Source organism: Varanus komodoensis, unplaced genomic scaffold, assembly GCF_004798865.1.
Source record: "Varanus komodoensis strain SLA01 unplaced genomic scaffold, ASM479886v1 scaffold1, whole genome shotgun sequence".
Classification (NCBI taxonomy): domain Eukaryota; kingdom Metazoa; phylum Chordata; class Lepidosauria; order Squamata; family Varanidae; genus Varanus; species Varanus komodoensis.
Window position 1 is genome coordinate 33,753,630 of NW_025335268.1, and position 19,575 is coordinate 33,773,204.

Below are 19,575 nucleotides of genomic sequence, written 5' to 3' on the forward strand. Positions count from 1 at the left end.
TATTGAATTGGAGTTTATTTCTCATGTCCACTTGGGAAGTTGGCTGCATCCATGTACAAGACTGCTGGGCAAACACGCCAACCTGTTGTATTATCACTGCTAGTTTCATTTCTATATCCATACAAAGCTGAGGCTGTAGCTAAACCTCTCTGGGAAGTTTACAACAAAATATAAAAACAATAAAGTACAATAGGTAGACATTAGCAAAAATTAATTTAAAATAGCATAAAGGAACATTAAGACAATTAAAAGACAAGTAAAAAGACCCAGCCATGAATGAAATAAGGGCAACTGGATAATCGTGCCAGGTCCCTGAATGATCAGGGAGGTCTTTAATGATCTCTGCAAAAAGGGCTGTCTTAACCTGGCACTGGAAAGATGGCAGATTTGGCACCAGGCAGGCCACACCAAGGAGGTTGTTTCAAAGATGGGGGCCACCACAGAAAAGGCCATTCCTGATTGCCAGCCTCTCAAGGAGGTAGCACCTAAAGGAAGGCCCCAAAGGTTGAGTATAATGTCCAGGTAGATGAGGGTTACGAGAGGTGTTTCTACAGATATTGCACTGCCAAGCCATGTAGTGCTTTACAGGTTAAGACCAGCACATTGAATTGGGACTGGAAGTGTACAGGCAGCCAGTGCAGGTGGGCCAGAACTGTTCTTACAGGATATCTTTGAATTTCTGAGTCCCAATTATTAACTTGCCCACTGCATTCTACCTCAAATGCAATTTCTGATCAGTCTTCAAGGTCAGCACCTCAGAGAGTGCATTGCAGCAATCCAGAGTGCAGATTACAAAAGCCAGGCTATCCCTGTCCAGGTAGGGGCACAGCTGGACCACCCGCCGAGGCTGGCAGAAGGCACTTCAAGTTAGCAATGCCAACCTGAGCCTCAAGTAACAAAGATGGATCAAGGAACACCCTCAAACTACACACCTCCTCCTTCAGGGGAAGTGCAACCCCCTCTAGAACAGGTCAAAGGAATCAACCACCAACAGCATCTCAGTCATATCTGGACTGAGTTTCAGTTTGTTAGCCCTCATACAGTCCATTATTGTACATCCACAGTTTTAGCACATCCACAGCCTCACCTGATGACAATGAAAAGGAGAAACAGAGCTGTGTGTCACCAGCATACTCATGGCTATGCAAAACCACTCACTGGGTTCACGTGAATGTTGACTAGCATGAGGGACAAAACAGACCCGAGGAGCTCCATGCTGGAAAATCCATGGGACTGAACAACATTCCCCAAGCACCACCTTCTGGAGACAGCCCTCCAAGCAGGAGCAGAACCAGTGCACACAGTGCCCCCCACTCCCTCCTCAGCCCGCTGCAGCAGAAGGATACCATGGTTGATGATACTGAAAGCTGCCTAGAGGTCCAGCAGTATCACCAGGGTCACACTCCCCACATCTCTCTCCTGGCATAGGCCATGACGCAGGGCAACCAAGGCTGTTTCCACTCCAAAACCAGGCCTGAATCCTGATTGAAATGGATCCAGATAATCGGCTTCATTCAAGAATGTCTGGAGTTGACTGGCTACTACCCTCTATGGAATCTGGTCCAAGAAGGTAATATTTACTATCGGCATGTAATTGTTCAAATGTTCCAGGTCAAGGAAAGGTTGCTTGAAAAATGGTCTCACCACAGCGTAGGACCACGCCCTCTAATAAAGAGGCATTAATGACCTCCCTGGCCCAGCTGGTTATCCCTTCCTTGCTGGCTTTTATAATCCGGGGTGGGGGGGCAGATGGATCCAGTACAGAGGTGGTTGCATGAACCTGTCCAAGCATGTGTCCACATCCTCAATGATGTGGAGGATCCATAACAACTGAAACTCAACCAATTAAACTGGACCAGACTGTGCTCTGGATACTTCACTGGTTCAACTGCTGTAACTCCGGAGTCCAACTCCCAGAGGACCATTAGATTTTTTTCTCGAAGTGCCCAGAAAGTAGATTACAGTGGGCCAAAGTTATTTTCAAGGTATCCCTGGGATCAGAGAGCAATAAGCCCTAGGCAACCTTGTTCTGCTGGTCAACAAAGAGAGGACTGGATAGAGGCAGTGAGGTATTGTTTCTTTGCCACCCTCAGTGCTGCAAAGTATACCTGAATGCAGGCACATGCCAGGTTTCTGTCGTATTCACTGGGAGTTCTCCATCTGCACTCCAGCCATCTCCTAAGTTGTTTCATCACTCTCATCTCCAGGGTATACCATGGAGCTGTATGAGCTCTACAACAGAGGGGTCCCTTAGGAGCAGTTGTGTCAGCTGCCCAGGTCATTTCTGCATTCCACAGAGCAACCATGGCTTTGACAGAAGCCAGCCATGTCAGCTGGAAATATACTCGAAATGCCGCAGTATTCTAATGATTAATTAGTGGATTCTTCTGAAAACCTAGACAGCTCTGTCGGCATACAGAGAGCATGACATTCTAGCAACCCAGTCTACCTGGACTATCACAGCATGAGATACTTCTTGCTTTGGCTAAAGCCTGAATGCACAGCAAGAGGCATAGGAAGCTGCCTTAGATCCTTGGACCATCTAGCTCAGGACTGCCTTCCCTGATTGGCACCAACACTTCAGGGTTTCAGGCACGAGCCTTTTCTGGCCCCACCTGAAGATGCTGAAGACTGAACCTGTAACCTCTTGCCTCCATCCACACCATGAGTTTTGCCAATGAGGTACAGCTTCTCTCCACTCCCAGGCCACTGCCACCTTCAAGCTTGCAAGCCCTCATCTTTCTTTCTCCTAATGAGCTGTTTGCCAAGAACTCACCAATTTCCTCATCTTTTACATGGGGCTTTTCCTGAGGGTTTGTGTTTCTCTGCCCTTATTTTCTGTTCACCTGGCGACAGTGACACACGCGTTGGTGACTTCCCGACTTGACTTCTGCAACGCGCTCTACGTGGGGCTACCCTTGAAGACAGTCCGGATACTTCAATTGGTTCAGAATAGAGCTGCCAGGCTGTTGACGGGGACTGGGCGTTATGCTCACATGACTCCAGTCCTCCGTCAGCTTCACTGGCTCCCAATTGAAGTCCAGGTCCAATTCAAGGTGTTGGTGATCACTTATAAAGCCCTAAATGGCTTGGGTCCTAGCTACCTGAAGGAGCGCTTATGTCCATATATGCCCAACCGCCCCCTGAGATCAGCGGGAGAGGCCCTTCTCCGGGAACCTTCCGGGAAGGAAATTAGGAGGATAGGTACTCGGAGGAGGGCTTTCTCTGCGGTGGCGCCCAATCTATGGAATGTGCTCCTCAGAGAGGTCCACCTGGCGCCGTCATCATTTGTTTTTCGGCACCAGGCGAAGACCTTTTTATTCAAGCGTCATTTTAATTGTTAATGTTATTTTTATTTTAAAGTTTTTTGGCCAGGGCAACTTATTTTATACAGTTACGTGTATTTTATATTGCTATTTATGTATTTTAATTTATTTATTTGTAAGCCGCCCCGAGGCTTTGGCGAATGGGGCAGCCTAGAAATTTTCTAAATAAATAAATAATAAATAAGGTGGTGCTGTGGATAACTGCAGTAAAGCAGCTAGTCACCTTCTCAAGAGCGTTTTGTTGTGCTTGGTTGCAGTTTAAAATCTAATATCATGTTTTGCTTGCTCTGAAATGACCATGAACAAGACTGGAAACTCAGGAGAGGCCTGGAAGGGACTACACAATTGTAAGGACACATAAACTTCCAAGAGTGGGAGAGCACAAGTACAGAATAATTGCACTGTATAGAGAAGCCCTGAGAGAGAGAGAAATCAAATCACTGCGATTACCAGCTAAAGCTGGATGATCAGTTATGAGACAAATTTTGTCTTTGGGCCATGGGTCAAACACCTTTTAAAGTACTGATGTATTCAAGCAGAAAACATATTCAAAATGTCCATCTGAGAACAAAGGTTTGGGAAAGGCAGGAAAACATAAGCTGGAGATCTTTGGAACCAACAATAACTTCAGACAATGCCACTACTATCCACCATTCAGGAATAACTACAATCACCACTGAATCTTCAGATCCTAATACAGACCCTGTGTACAAAGGGCAATATCACCAACAATTTGTAAGATAGCAGGTAGGAAATCATTAACAGAGTGATAAGATATCCTCAACCTCTCCGTTTGACCCTAGGCTTGACTTGGTTGCCAGAGGGTTCAGTCTGAAAAGAGGAAATTATTAACGGCTTGGATCCAAACTTTCCTTTTCTGATGGGAACAGACTTCACAGGGGGAAATGGAGTTCCCATTCCTCTCTGTAGCCCTCTAAATGCTGATCCTTGAAAGTTGAGGGGGATACAAATAGAAAGGGGGATCACAAGACAATCTCTTTCATGAGTCACAGCACAGTTTTAGGCAGTGTTTTTTGTAAAAAAAAAAAAAAAAAAGTGCCGGAACTCATGTTGCCACCAGCAGTAAGCACTCGAGCACACAAAAGCAGCCCGCAGGCACTATGTTAATCACGTTTGCTGCTGACCTGCTACCAGGCGATTCAAAATCACTTTGTAAAATCCATTGGAAAAAATGGTGCCGGAACGCCGTTCCGGTGCGTTCTATGACAAAAAAAGCTCTGGTTCTAGGATAAAGTCCAAATGGAACCTTAAAAAAGGTATCCTAAATAATCCTGGATACAAAAAGATGTTTTCAATTTATTTATTTATTTATTTATTTGAGAAATAAATTGAATAATAGCCAGTTTTCTTCACATTTCAGATCACAAACAGAGAAATGAGGCCAATAGATAAAAGCAATGCAGGAGATTGCAGATCATGCGCCTACATTTTGCTCTAAATCTAGAGTTTTGCAGACTATAAAATCTAGCACATGGTTCCTTGTTCTCTGCTTCCCAAGGCATCTGTGCATTCCAATCAGAGCTTGAGGCAGAACTGAGTAACTACTTTCATTTTTCCAGAGGGGTAGTCATATGAATCAGTTTCAATGAAGAATTGCAGGCTCTCGTGGCAACCTAAAGACTAGCAAACTTACTACATCATACATGATTGTGGAATAAAGACAACTTCTTCAGATGTCTCATCGGATCCATGTGATGAAGCCGTCTCTAGTCCACAAAAGCATATGCCATAACAAATGGGTAAGGCTCAAACTGCACATTGTGTTAGTATGTAGCTAAGCCTTCTCTTCATTTTACTCCACAGTAAGTGTGCTCCACAGATTCAGATCTTAATCACCACTCACCAGGAAGGGAGGATTAATCACCATTTGCGCATTCAAAATCCACTTCCTCCCAAAATTCTCCAAAGCAGAAATGAAAAGGTTGGGAACAGTGTCTATTGACACAAGTGGAGACTTCCCCCCACACCCTTTTTAAACCCCTGCTAGAGATGCACATGGCTGAGGAAAAAGTTTAAGCCTCCCCTCATGATGCATTACAGTTCCAATCCAAATCAGGGCCATCTGCACCTGCTCTAGAGCCAAAAGAAAAATGAAGGTCAGCTAAATGCTACACAATTAAGATAAAGTGAAGTTCAGCTGTAAGGGTGCAATCCTGGGACCTCTCTTTGTTGCACACTGTCCTGAGAGCTTCAGAGATGGGCAGTGTTGAAATAAAATAACATTAGCAACATCTGAGAGACCATAGAATTTTTCAGAGTCTCAGCTGGGTCATGCTATAAAAAGCAACATGTTAGCTATCCAGGACAGGAGGAGGCAAGGGCTACAGACTTATGGCAGTTCTGTTTGGTGTTCCCTCCCCTCCCCGGCATGAAATCTAAACAAAAATACCTGGAAGAAGGCAAAGCAGCAGCAGAAAGAGACACAACTGTACCACATACTGGGCATAGGAGGTTCAGAAGCCTCCATGTTCAGGACTTATATGCACCTGCAACTGGGGTAAATTGATTGTGCCCTAAATCTTTAAAGTACCACAAGCCTCTATATTATTTTACGTGATCTGCATATTCTTAAAAATGCAGGGGGTGGTCTATTTTTGTCCTGAAAGTCCTGGAATCATCTTCTAATCAAGCTTGCCCCTTAAGAGGCATATCTTCCTGCATTTCAGCTCAAGATTTTTATAAACAAAGACGCAGTCCCTGAGAGCAACTCCACCTAAACTGGAAATCTTGTACTTTAAGTGCTCCTAATAAATGCATTGCTGTCTTGTAGATTTAATATTATGCAAAACACAAATGAATACATAATTCAATTATATAAATATGAGATCTAATCAGTGTAGATGTGACCAGCTCTGATTAGCAGCCGCTATGAACAGGCATAGAGGATTATTAGTTTAAAAACAACAGCAAAAGGACAATTTGCATAACACTTTGCATCTGGTGAACCACCTACAATCTATTTACACAAGAAAGACCATACAAGGAACTCTGTTCTTATAAGTGACCCAGATCAATGTGTTTAGATTAATGCTACGTGCACATCCAGTAGCTCCTGACATTTATATTTTCAAAGCCATACTTAGAAACATGGAAACAGAGCAAGTCAGAAAGGGTCTCCTGGGCCATCTAGTCTGACCCCCAGCTCCATCTGACTCCACTCATGACCTGCCTACCAAGTGCATGTCCAGCCAATCCTTGAACACCCTCACTGATGGGGCTTCAATACTTTTCATGCTCTGTAGCCTCTGATGCAACTGAAAACCCTTTTTTCACCTAGGAACTCCCACCCTCGATCTCTCCCACACAGTTCTGAAACATCTTCCCATTTTTCCAAGGGAGGCTGGTTCCCACACTCTGTCTGAGAACCTTCACTGGGTAACCTTGAAACAGCAAAGTCATCTGCATGGCTCTGCCCCTTTGCTTCTTCCTCAGAACTGGATGAATCTATCTGCGCAAACCATAATGTGTCAGAGCCGTGCCCACTCTCTGCATGGCCTTGTACATAGTCATTTTAGCAGGTTACTTGACTTTTGTGACTAGTGGTATCTCCCATAGCTGCCATTTTGTAATGGTGCCCATGACAGTTTTTCAAATTACCATGGGTCCAAAAAGGCAATAATTGGGTCACCATCTATATGTATGTAGATATATACCCTTTACATAACTCTCTTGCTTTCGTTTAATATAAGCATCTATCGGTAACTTCACAAGGGTCTGCAGGTGGCGCAGCGGTTTAAACCGCTGTGCTGCTGGGCTGGTTGATCAAAAGGTCACCGGTTCAAATCTGCACAACGGAGTGAATTCTTGTTGCTCTGTCCCAGTGCCTGCCAACCTTGCAGTTTGAAAGCATGCAAATGCAAGTAGATAAAAAGGTACCACTTTGGTGGGCAGGTAATAGCGTTCCGTGCACTTTGGTGTTTAGTCATGCCGGCCACATGACCACGAAGACTGTCTGCAGACAACGCTGGCTCCCTCGGCTAGGAAACGGAGATGAGCACCGCCCCCTAGAGTCAGGCATGACTGGATGTAACGTCAAGGGGAAACCTTTACCTTCATTGCATTCTTAGGAAAATGCCCTAGCTTATCTCTTTATTGGGGCAGGGGCAGGGGCAGGGTTGTATAATCCAATGGTTTTGCTGTAAGATACCCAACCATCCTTGAATGTAGATTGTTGCTGGATCATGAAGTTAGTCAGAGATGCTTATAAACAAAGCACTGTGCTGAAACATGTTGCATACGCACCGTTTTCCTCCAAACTGGAATTAGCAGACCCAACTAATGCCCCTTTTTATTTCCTATCTGAGTCTGCTCTAACTTGCTGCCCCTCATATGCGTTGCGTTGCATGCCCCAGAATCCCCAGTGCCCGTGCTGGCCAGGAATGGGGAGAGCTGCAGCTGGTGACTAGCCTCCTTCCCTTTCCAGCCAGGGCTGAGCTGTCTAGGCTTCCAAAGGAGAATATCTCACTTGTTCACCAAGTTATCCTAGTGCATAACAAAGAAAAAAAGGCCACCTTGCAGCTCCACAGCAACACATCCAAAAGTGAAGTCAGCTGTAAAACAAAGAAAATGAGCATGTGCTCATGATACTCCTTTCCCTTCTCTTTTCTAAATTTAAAAGGCAAACTGCTGAGTTTACAACTCTAAAGAGGAGAGGTGAGAAATGACATCCCTGTCCACCTTTTGATGAAATGCAGCTCATGCACATCCACAACTATAGTATTAATATCCGTGCAACATCCGGCATAAAGTCTTAATGATATTGTCAGCGTAGCAAAGGACAATGTCTGTCAAGAGCGGCTGTAAAATGCATATCCTGAAGGATGTGATTCTCTCTTCTGTAAACATTCTTGGAATGGAAATGAGGGCCATGTATATGCTTCTTGTTGAGGGGTAATCAGCCTGACTTTTCCATCAGTTGCATTCTCCTTGCTGCTTAAGGTGTCATTGCTAAAAATATTGCCAATACCAAAATGGATAGTCATTGTAAATCCTCATTAGTAATTGCCAAAGCTTGTGTCTCTTCTGATGGTGGTGGGAGAGATTTCTCCCCATTCTTTACTGTCTTTTTTTTTTTTTTTTTTTTGATCTTATGGTTCATTACAAGGCTTTTTTTTCCCCTTTGTGGTATCTATGTAGGTAGGATCTGCATTCAAATGTACATACTTTGCAGGATCAATCCAGTGAGAAGCCTTTGTTAGTTCACTTTCCAATTAGGATGTTAATGGTGGAGGCATACATGTAAAAATCCAATACAGATTTAGATACACAAGGTGCAATCTAATGCATGTTTAGGTGAAAAGGTCCTACAATTCATGGGAAGTCCCATAATTGTCCATGCTGACTATAATGGACTTTGCCATGGATTATTTGTTTTGTGTTTATGTACAAGCCAAAGAGTCATTATAGGTGCAGGGGAGCAACACAGGAAGTGAATCGAAACTGAGCTCCATATAATATCTGTGAAAGCCTCCCAAATGAAACTGCCTCTCCAGAAACAGCAAAGCAGAGTGCTTCTCATGCCCTCCTATAGTGCACCAAGAGCTGATCCATGTTTACTTGCATTTCAGTGGGGCAAGCATCTAAATAGGCATGCACAGGATTACAGTCTTAAGAACTATTATGGTACTGTCTTTTTAAACATATCAACACAAGAAGAGAAGTCCATACACTTCTTTTATGGTTAGTTCCACCTCTTCTTCTAAATGTGCCCCTAGATAGTGAGACAAAGATACAGTCATGGTGAAAAGGACTGCTGATATTCATTGTGGGTATATGTCTAGAACACTGTATGTCAGGTTGTATTTATATGAGAATAAGGTTCCATGGATAGAATTGGAGCCATTTAGACTCCCCTTGCATAAATAGTAGTGCAGATACTCCTGCAATGGTTTCCAGTAGATTATCTTTCTTAGTGCTGATCTATCTATCTTCAGCGAGGCAACCCAAAGAACCAGAAATAGGAAATGTGGTAGAAATGTGGTTAACTCCCACGCCCACCTGCAAAGTCCCATAATTGCCATGTATCAAGGTGAAGTGGCTTGATTTGGGTGGCCCCATAAGGTGAGGGCAGGTCTTTTTGTCTGAATGCTCTAGCAAGACTATAAATGCTGGCCCCATTAGGTTAGGAGAGGAGGGCAGGATACCATTAGACTCTGCTTTAAACAACAAAGTGTCTGGTTATCTGGATATAGTGGGAAATACCTGAATACTTTATGTATTTACAGTATTTTTACCCCATACTTCAGCCAAATTAAAGGCGTCCCAGAGCAACTTACAAAGATTAATAATGAAACATTCCCTGCCCTCAGGCTTACAATCGAAAATGTACATGTGCACACACAAAGAAAGGGGATTAGAAATGAGGACCAACAAAGCAAAGCTTGGGCACTGCTTCTTAATTTCAATTTTCTCACTGTTCTGTGCTTGTACTTACAGGAATAACACTAGTAAAATTATAACATTTTACAGAGGATCATGTCCAAATCTGTCCGTGCAATAGCAGGACCTACCTCTAGCACAGTGGAAATCTAACAGAAGCAATCAGAAATAGACTGGCTTGTTTCATTTCTGAAGCAGCCATTTCCATTCCTTTTGGGGGTTCCTTCTGGAAGCACTGTTGGAACAGAATGCAGAGTATGGAGCAGCAGCAGAGGATAATGTCGCTAATGCATGACCCCACTTATGAAAAGGATGCTCACTTATGAATCACACAAAAGAAGGAAACATATCGCCGAATTTATAGGTGCAAAGGGCAGCCATTTCCATAAAAGTTGGTTATGCTGTGTGTATGAATAGATGCACATTACAACCTACGTATAAAGTGAAATAAACTAATTCTCACCACAGTATGGAAGACTGAGATGAGATGAACTCAATCTAGTGGTCAGGTTCACCTTGCAAATTAGCTTCACAAAGTGGGCTGTTCAAGGTACAAACAACCCATACTGTGCCTGACAGATGACCAGGCTTACCATGGTTTGTTCTCCCATTCCTCCCCTCTCGGCTCTCCAGTCAGTCTCCCAGTATCCTTCATGGCAGAACCTGACTTTTCTTCCCCTCCTCATTGTGATTGTTAATACCTTCTTATTTGCTGCTGCTGCTCCGGAGCCTCAACAATGCACAACCGGGCTTATTTTTTTCAGCCCCAGAAAATTGTGCTATTTGTTTATAATTTTAAAAATATTTCCTTTGTCAGTCTTTGCAGCTGTGCTTTTATGGATGTCCAACATACATAATCTTGCAGATTCAATTTCCTTGTCTGTTCCAGGTATCAAAGGGAGGAGCAGAATACATGAAAATAGTCAAGGCAAGACTGCAGATAGGCTAATTAGTGCACAGTTCCCAAGGGCCAGTTGCCAAGTTGTCTATTGAAAACCATCAGTAAAGGAAAAAAGAAGAAAAAGAAGGTACATCAAAAGGGGGAGAGACAATAGCTCACACTTAACAATGTAATCTCCAATCTTTCAACTAATACAAAAAAGGCCTACTTTATGCAGCTCCTTTTTGAAGTACTTTCTACTGGGGTTATTGCAGTTCCCTGACAGTTATAAAAATGCAAAAAAAAATGTAAATGAAATGCCTGGGAAGTATCCCTCAAATTTAATTGCAACATTGCTGCTGTGCCCCTTGTGTAGTTGCTGGAACTCACTTTAACGGCATTAAAAAGTAACAAAGGTTTTCTGCTATGTGCATTACATATGCTGTTCCCCTAGTCAAAATTAATATTGATTTTGCTTCTGTGCTTCATTTCTTAAACAAAGGACATAGAAAGGTGAATGGGAACTCCATAGAAGGGCCACTACCAGTGCGTAAAGACATATAGGTTGAGATGCTCATTATGGGTGGACTACTGTTTCTAATATCTGTGCCATGACATTGATACTAATGCAATATACTACTAGCATTGTAACCTCACTGCACTAAAACGAATGGTACTACTAATTTGTGGTAGATTTGAGTAACTGTTCTTGCAAACACTGAGGTTAGTTGTAAATAAAACTGTTCATTGCTCATCTTATGACAACCTACATATTCAGAGGCAACATATGGTGCAGCCCTCTGGGAACTTTTCCACCAAATGTGGATAAGGAATGGCATGTCTTCCATTCTCATTCAAGAATCTACAAACTTCTCCTCTGTGAAAAATAAGCATATCTAAGAGAGAGGCTGCAGTTCAGTGACAGAGTACATTCTTTGCATTCAGAAATTTCCAGGTTCCATCTCTGGCATTAGATTAAGAGCCTGAAAGCCCTTTCCCCTACATACAAACTTTCCACAAGCAGGGAGCTATTTTTTCCTTCTTTCTTTTCATTTTGTCTGAGGAAATATTGAAGTATAAGATCCCTCCACTCCATTCCATATAACAGCAGGAGGATTAAGCCCTGGAGGTTAAAGAGCTGATAGGATCATAGGATCAGAGCCTCCCTGGCATAAGAGCAGGTCAGAGGTAAGACAGGCAGCAGGAGATGGAGGTCGGGAAAGGTCAGAAACAGATTGCTAGACTGTGTGGGAGATGTGATGACCATTATTGGTTGTTTGGAAACCATTCTGGAAGCCTTGTTGAAAAATCTAACTGCCTACCTCCTGATAAACATTATGCTATTCTACAATTCACTGTAACAGAGACTGTATGGTTTTCCTTTCAGTCTGAATTATTATTCTCCTTTACAGAGAATGCAAGAGAAAGCCTAGAGAATGCAAGTCTGACACTACGTGGCCTTCCCATTTGTCTCAAAGGCTCAGTACAGATGAAACCCACCTTGACCTCCTAGCCAAATGAAAGAGAAGAGGAAAGTTCCACGGGCTAATGCACTCCATCCCCATTGTGTCCTCTTGTAAACACTTCCCTTCCCTTACCATGATTATTTACATTCCATACACAGTTCTTATTGTCTAACAATGGTCGCAAAACTGGTTTGCAATGAACCTTCTTTCTCTCTAGCTAAGTAAATATTTTGCTGAATTAAATCAATTGAATCAAGAAGGAAGAGGGAAACTTTGTTGTTGATTGTGAAGGTATAAATTGTTCAATTTCTCCTAAATCATTTGGAACCAAAAGAATGAAATGGATTTCCAGAAGCAATGAATTCTCCCCTTCCTCAATCAAATTGGATTGTGATGGTAGGATTTTCATTTTTCCCACTCACAGGTGGCATAGCTGTCATGCTTCAGCCCTCTGCCTTTATTTTACCAGATGTACCTTTTCCTGAGGTAGAGGCATCTATAACATAGAACACACTCCGCCCTGCTCCCTGGTTCTAGCACCTTATACAGCTGTCGGGTTGATTCAGAGTTCTCTTCTGACAATTTCATCACAGGTAACATGAGTCAATTTAAAGCTGTCTGAATAGCTGTACTGCAACCCTAATACCACAAGGTACAGAGGATCTGTACTCAAAACTCCTTGTGGCTATAAATCCTTTCAAGAAAAATGTTTTCTAATTCTTATGTATTAATAAAATCCTAGCTTCATTTAAATATATAACTCATATAAAATGAAATGAATGAACATCATTCTTTCGGGTGGGCACACCAGCATACAAGGTAATACAGGGAAACCCTTGGATAAAGGGGGAAACCATCAAGCTATGCGTTCTTCACTTAAATCCTTTTCAATCCTGCATAATCATTGCAGAAACCTACGGAAAGCTCCCCACTGTGCCAATCATCTAGCAAATACTGTTTTAAAATCAAAGCACATTATATCTGGCTGTACAGCTAAACATTAATTTGACTGTTCCATATCATATCCAGATCGATTTGCAGTTCATGATGAGGGTCAAAGCTCTCTCTCTCTCTATTCACCTCAACACTTTCTAATATTTGTGGCTTGTCGTAATGTGCTTTGCATTCCCTGAGTGCTGAAATTTTGAGTCACATGAATTTGTCTTTTTAAAAAAATGGATTAGTGGAAGTGTTTTTTAAAGACAGAAAAGGGAATATAATTAGGTTTAAATTAATTGTAAGACAGATAATGAAAATATGGAATAAGAATAAAGTATGTTCTAATATTTCACTATTGCCCTTGGCCATTAGACATAAAAGGCATAATATAAATGCAGTGTAGTAGTGAAAATGATAGCAGTAATAATAACAAAAAAGCTTATAATTTAGGGAGAAACTTTGAAAGCATAATTCCAACAGATTTCAGGATTCAATATTGGACTCAGAGGGTTACTGTAGCCAAACAACTGGTAAGAAACTGGGGGTGCAATCCTATAACTACTTTCCTAGGAGTAAGCCCCACTGAACTCAAAAGCACCTTGCTGTGGAATTCTTGCATCTTAGGAAAGTCTAGAGACATAGAGCCTCAGATATGCAACTCCTCAGGGTCTTTTCACATTACCTGGTTTAGACTTCAAACATCTTGGACAAACAGCCAGTATTCAAACCATGCATTCTTCATCTAATGCAGATGCTCATCTTCTAGCTAGTTCTTATTTTGTTCATTCATAAACATTATTCTCTACTGGACAGCCATCCAAGGATGCTAAGTGCTCTGATTTTACAGATGAATGCCTTGTGTCAGGATACACTGAGCTGGTCAAGAAGATACCTTAAAAAATATATTTCCTTTCATACTTTGCCCTTAATGGTTGAATTAATGTCACAGTCAGTTGGCCCCACTTGAAGAGAGATGATATCTCAAATGTATGCTTCTCAAATGTATGCTTCAAGTCCCCCATAAGAAGTCACTATTTAGCACTACCTTTTCCCTCAACTGATGTGAATATATACGTTCTACATTTAATATAAACTATTAGCATCCATAGGCTGATTTTGCACTGCATCAAAATATCATATTACCATATGAAACCAGAAAAGAGGCATATTTCTAGAAAAACTTATTCATGCATTAATGCATCTAATCCCATCCTTTCTCGGCTAATGTGTCAAACCAATTTTAGCCCAAAGCCCAAATTCAATTTTGAAGAAGCTTCCAGGGTCTAATTTCCAGTGGCATATGATGCTGAAGGCAAAAATGGCTGGGTAAAATATGAAAAGTATGAAATATACCAGAATATTTTGGCATAAAATTCTTACTACCTAAAAGTAAACCTTAGGAGGGACATTCCCTGTTTTTTTCAATGGGGGGAAAACTCTGGGAACTTGGAATCCACAAACCATTAATGGTTAGGGGAAATAGGGTGGGGTCAGGGGAAGAGGGCACGGCATGAAATTCCAGGTAGGCCTGATTTGGCCCCAGACCTAACCTTCAACATGGCTCTCCTTCCCAGTGACAGTACACCCTGCTTAAGTGTGCATCACTCTCCTGCCTGTTTTAACCTCACAACACTGTGAGACAGTTAGGCTGCGAGATACAGTGAGCGTCCCAAAGTTACTTATCTTCATAGTAGTTTAACCTGCAGACCTGCACAGGCTTTTCATTTTCCCTCTTTCCTTTTCAATGAAAAACATTAAAATTAATCATCCACCATACATTTAAATAGCATCATATACAAATAAATAAAGTATTTACTCACTGCCTCTAAATATGCTAAATATAATGTATACCTTTATTATGCCTACCTTACACATTCTGTAACACTTGATAATATGTTAAGACAGGAAGGTCTGGAGGAATGTTGTCCATGGGGTTGTGATGGGTTGGACACAACTTCACACAAGCAATGAGAATTAGAGAATGATCCTATGGCTTCTTGACAATGGCTGGGTTCAATATATTACAAGTAATTCTGTATAGTTTCCAAGATGCATGATTTTTTTGCCTGGATATGCCTGACAATACAATGGTTTCTATGCTAGTATGGTTTCTACCCTTCTCGCTCAGTCTTCCCACTGTTGGCACATATCTCATCAACCACCATGCCTGAAATTCAATCCCATGTTGCTTGGCTGGAGTAGCTCTTGGAGCTGCTGCTCCTTCCAGGGCACTATGTGGTAGGACCATGGAAAAACATGATGTGGGGTTCATATGACTGGAGAAACCATGGTGAAGCATGAAAACAATAGAACAGATTGTTGTTTCTTATTGTGGTTTGTAAAATCCAAACATTCTATGCTGAAATACTACAACAGGATTCAGACAACACAGCTGACCTTCCTGCTCAAGAAACCACTGTGGCTTGTCGTTTCACATGAACCCACCAATTGTCTGAGGCGCCCATGGGATAGTTCAGTTTTCCAGCTCTGAGATCAGGAACTAGAGTTCAACCTCAGAACTGGGAACTCTAGTTTCCCCTCCCCATTACAGCCAACACAGAAAGAATTGCGCTGGCTGCTCTCTGAGTTGGGAAAATCATGTTAAAGATGCATTAAAGAGGATGGGGGTTTTTGGAGGGGGAGGAGCAGAGTACACTGAAGCTAAATTGCAAAAGCAGTCATCTGGCTAAAATGCAGAGTGGGAAGGTGAAGGTTGCTTCCATTGTATCTCCCTCTCTGCACTGGATACCTGTAAACCTCCAGCGTTCAGGGGTTTACAGGCATCACAAAAGTACTGCAAGCCTACTGTCCTAATTAATATGAATTAATGTTTCTACATTGCAGACTATAACTAAGTGGAATCCAGGTCTCTCAAAGGTTTTGTCGTCCATCACATGTTCTGTGAGTTTTGTCACCAAAGCCAAATATCAAGCTATATTAAACCATTCATTCATCGTGGGTCTACTAAGCAAATGCTATTTAGAAGCTTTTAACAGTTTTGCTTCCATTATTAATTCCAGATCAGATCAAGATGCTCAGTCTGAACCATTATTTAAAAAAAAAGAACAACAGTACTAACAGAGTGGCTTAATTGCAACAGACATCAATAATTCTATTTGCACATGTGTTATATTTTTCTAAAAGAAACCATCTTTCTCCTATTTTCATCAAATATGCATGCAATCAGCATCACATTCCCCACACCTGCAACATACATCTTTGAAACTTGAGGATTTTTTGTTTGTTTGTTTGTTTGGTTGATTGGTTGGTTTGGTTTTTTGCCATCCACTGTATTGTCAGACAGATACTTGGGGAGAGCAAGGCTATTGTCCCTGAAGAGCATTTTGGGGATGATAGGATACTTCAGTCACTTCTCCAAGGCCATAGACACTTCTAGGACCTCAGTTAGGGGATTGTATTTGATTTGAAACTATTTCCTTTAAAATCTAAAGTCTCTGCTCTCTTATGTTGTTATACTCCCGAAGAGTGTTACTTCTGGTTGTGTTTCCTCCCTGCTTACATATTTAACCTAGGGGATTGTTAAGGCACAATACCACGTTGAAGGATATGGGGTAAGTGTCATTCTGCCAGCAGAGAATGGCAGTCCCACAATAAAGTGGCAAAATCTGTGCTGGCATAAGTACTCTCTGTTTATGAAGTTATGCTCTAAGAGTGAGCAAATGGGGCATAGCAAGGATATTACATGGGTGCAGCACAAGTATGCCATATCCTAAGCCTCTTCGTCAACACATCTGCAATAGGGCATATCCCCCACACAATTTATATGCAACATCAAAAGAAAATTGCATAATTATAACTAAACAATTTACTTGCTAGCTATACATTTTTAAAACATACATTACATGAAAAACAACTGAGGGTTAATTTACCCTTGAGGAGCTGCAGCTCTTGCCAGATGCCATTATGAATATGCAATCCATGACTGGGAACTGTCAAAAATTGTCATGTCTTGAGAATACAGCTGGCAGGGGGCATTTAAGGGTTAACCAACCCTTGGCTAATCTACCATTTATTGCCAGGTATGTAACCCTAACCCTTTAATCCTCGTATGTAACTCTGCCCTTTAATTCTCAGTGGATTGTCATGTTGTGTGAAGAAGACCATTATATGTGCTTGAATGTTCCCACTGCTACTTGGCAGCCAATTCTTTGGCAACTGAGCATGCATAATCCTGTATGTAGCTTGTGGCTGTGTGGACTGGGGCACTACTATAACAGGATATCCCTTAAGCACACACTTGTCACACACTATTCACACAAAAATGGAGCAGGAAGAGTCATGATTCAGTGGAGCCACACTGTTGGCCCTGACCATAAGGTTATATAGATTCTCTCCCTAGTGTCTACACTTTCAGCCTTGGCATCTGTAAGGGCAGCCTACATGCCACCTCCCATAGAACTGGGAATCCTGAGGGTCCTTCATTCTATGGAACCCTGTGTTGGTTGGCTTAACTTTTGTAGATTTCTACACTCAATGTGTGGACCTTGGAGGTGGGCTGAGGAAGCCACAGGACTTAAGACTGAGAACAGCACCACGTTCTCTTCAAGGCTTGCAGCCCACATTACATAACACATGCAAGAGCTATGGCGTCCTTCTAAATCTAGTAGCCAGAGACAGAAGCACAGGGAGCCACTGGTGTGATCAGAAGTTCCTGTGAACATTATCAGTCTCTCTCTCTCTCATGAATCCTTGTGAGTTCCTACATGGGTTATGAGACCCTGAATATTTGTGTGCATGAAGAGTCACTGCCTTATTTATTAGGTTTAAAAACCACCCATTAGCATCATGCTGCACATGCTCTACATGATTGGGAAAGCATCATGCCTTACAAATCCTTGAGAGATGCTATATGTGCTATGAATCCCAGGGGCTCTGTATTAGGTATTCCTGAGAGTTCCTGTGAATCCATGTAAGTGTTCTGAGTCCCTGTCCTTCCTGCCTTCTGTAGCTTCCATGGTTACAGTAGAAGTTTTAGTGGCTGTTGTAACAGACAAAGCAACTTCCCTCACATCTTCCTCTTCTGTAAAACCTCAGGTCCCCACTTCAGTTTTTGTGTGCCATATTTCTGAAACACTGTTTGCACATATTCTTTCAAATGTAAAAGTGTATATATGTGGCATTGTTATCCAGTGAAAAAATACGAGGACATTGTATGTTATCAAAGAGGTTACATTTCTTGTGTGTACTTACTTGGATGCTACAACTACATACTTATTTGCAGGTTACTCCCTCTGACCACAGTGACTGGGTTCTCATGACAAGCCAAGCCATTGTCTTTGTGTAATATATGAACTTGGCTGACAAAACAAATCCAGGTGACACGCCAAAGCCTACAGAATTGCTTGGTAATTGCTTGCTTAGCAACTGTTATTGGCTTCCATGCCTTCAAGCACTGCCTCCCCAAGTCCCAGTTCTGGCTTTAGGTGGTGGTGTGTGGTAGTGGTGTTGGTGTCTCCCAAGTCACACTCATAATCTGAGGGTGCAGTGCATGGTGGTGGGGCATTTTGCTGTGTCTCCCATATAAAAGACCCAGCAGAACATACTCCCTTGCCCACCACAGTTCTTCCAAAAATTGCAGCAACTGGTGGTGGGAGGAAGGGCTGCATTTTTCTAGGTTTCCTTGAGAGGTACCATTCTCATCCATTGCAGTAATCTCTGAATGTTGGGGAGAAGAGCCACATTTTCCTTGGTCCCCTCAGGTGAAACCTCAGAAGAACATGACCCTGTTGTTCACTGCAGAAAGTGATGGGGCAGGGATCAGCATGTTGTTCCTGTCCTTGCTAATTGTGGCAGAGAGGGGAGGATGAACAGTCCCCTCTCTGCCAGGATAATCAGTAGGAAGCTTCTGACAGCTGCCATCAAGTGCTACTTGAGCACTTTAGAGTGGCTTTCATCCCCACCTGGCTCCCCATCTAGCTCACCTGGCACAAGCATAGAACCCTGGGATACAGGAGGACTGGGGGGGGCGGCGGGAGGGCAGGTGCCTCTGTTGTGCCTGACTCTTAGTCTCTTGGTGGGGGGAGGGTCCTTTTAACCCTGGGGTGTCTTAAGGATTCCTGCAAACCTGATCAGTGAGACTTATTGTCACGTGTATATATGCTTGGGCTGCATTATGCATTCAAAACCAAGAGCTTCAACATATCAAAAACTTAACTGTTATGACATCCAATTGATTTGTTAGTCAAAGAAACAGTCACATTCTAAAGGTTTTCTGCTGCCCTTCTTGGTGAACGCATTTGCAAGGAGATGTGCTTGCGTGTGTGTAGAGGATATTTCTCTATTGATAATACTCATTGATCATGTTGCTTTTTAATTAATAATGATTTAATTTGGACAACGTGTTCCGGGCATGACACCAGTGTCAGTATGGAGGTCACAAGCGAGGGGTTTTCTTTCGTTTTCTTTTCTTTTTTGCATGAAAGAAAGGAAGGATTAAGAGGAGAAGAAAAAGATGCCATACAAAGGGCTTTTGTCTGAAGGTTGGTTTCTATAACAGCTGGGAGTGAAGGGGGCGGTGGGCCGGGGGGGAGGGATGACTTCCTCC

The 19,575-nt window shown here is 42.4% G+C and overlaps 1 protein-coding gene across 1 annotated transcript in view; it reads left to right on the top strand.

Annotated features, from left to right (window-relative positions):
* AGPAT4 (1-acylglycerol-3-phosphate O-acyltransferase 4) overlaps positions 1-19,575 on the top strand; it is a 116,556-nt gene that overhangs the window by 15,056 nt on the left and 81,925 nt on the right. The window lies entirely within an intron of this gene.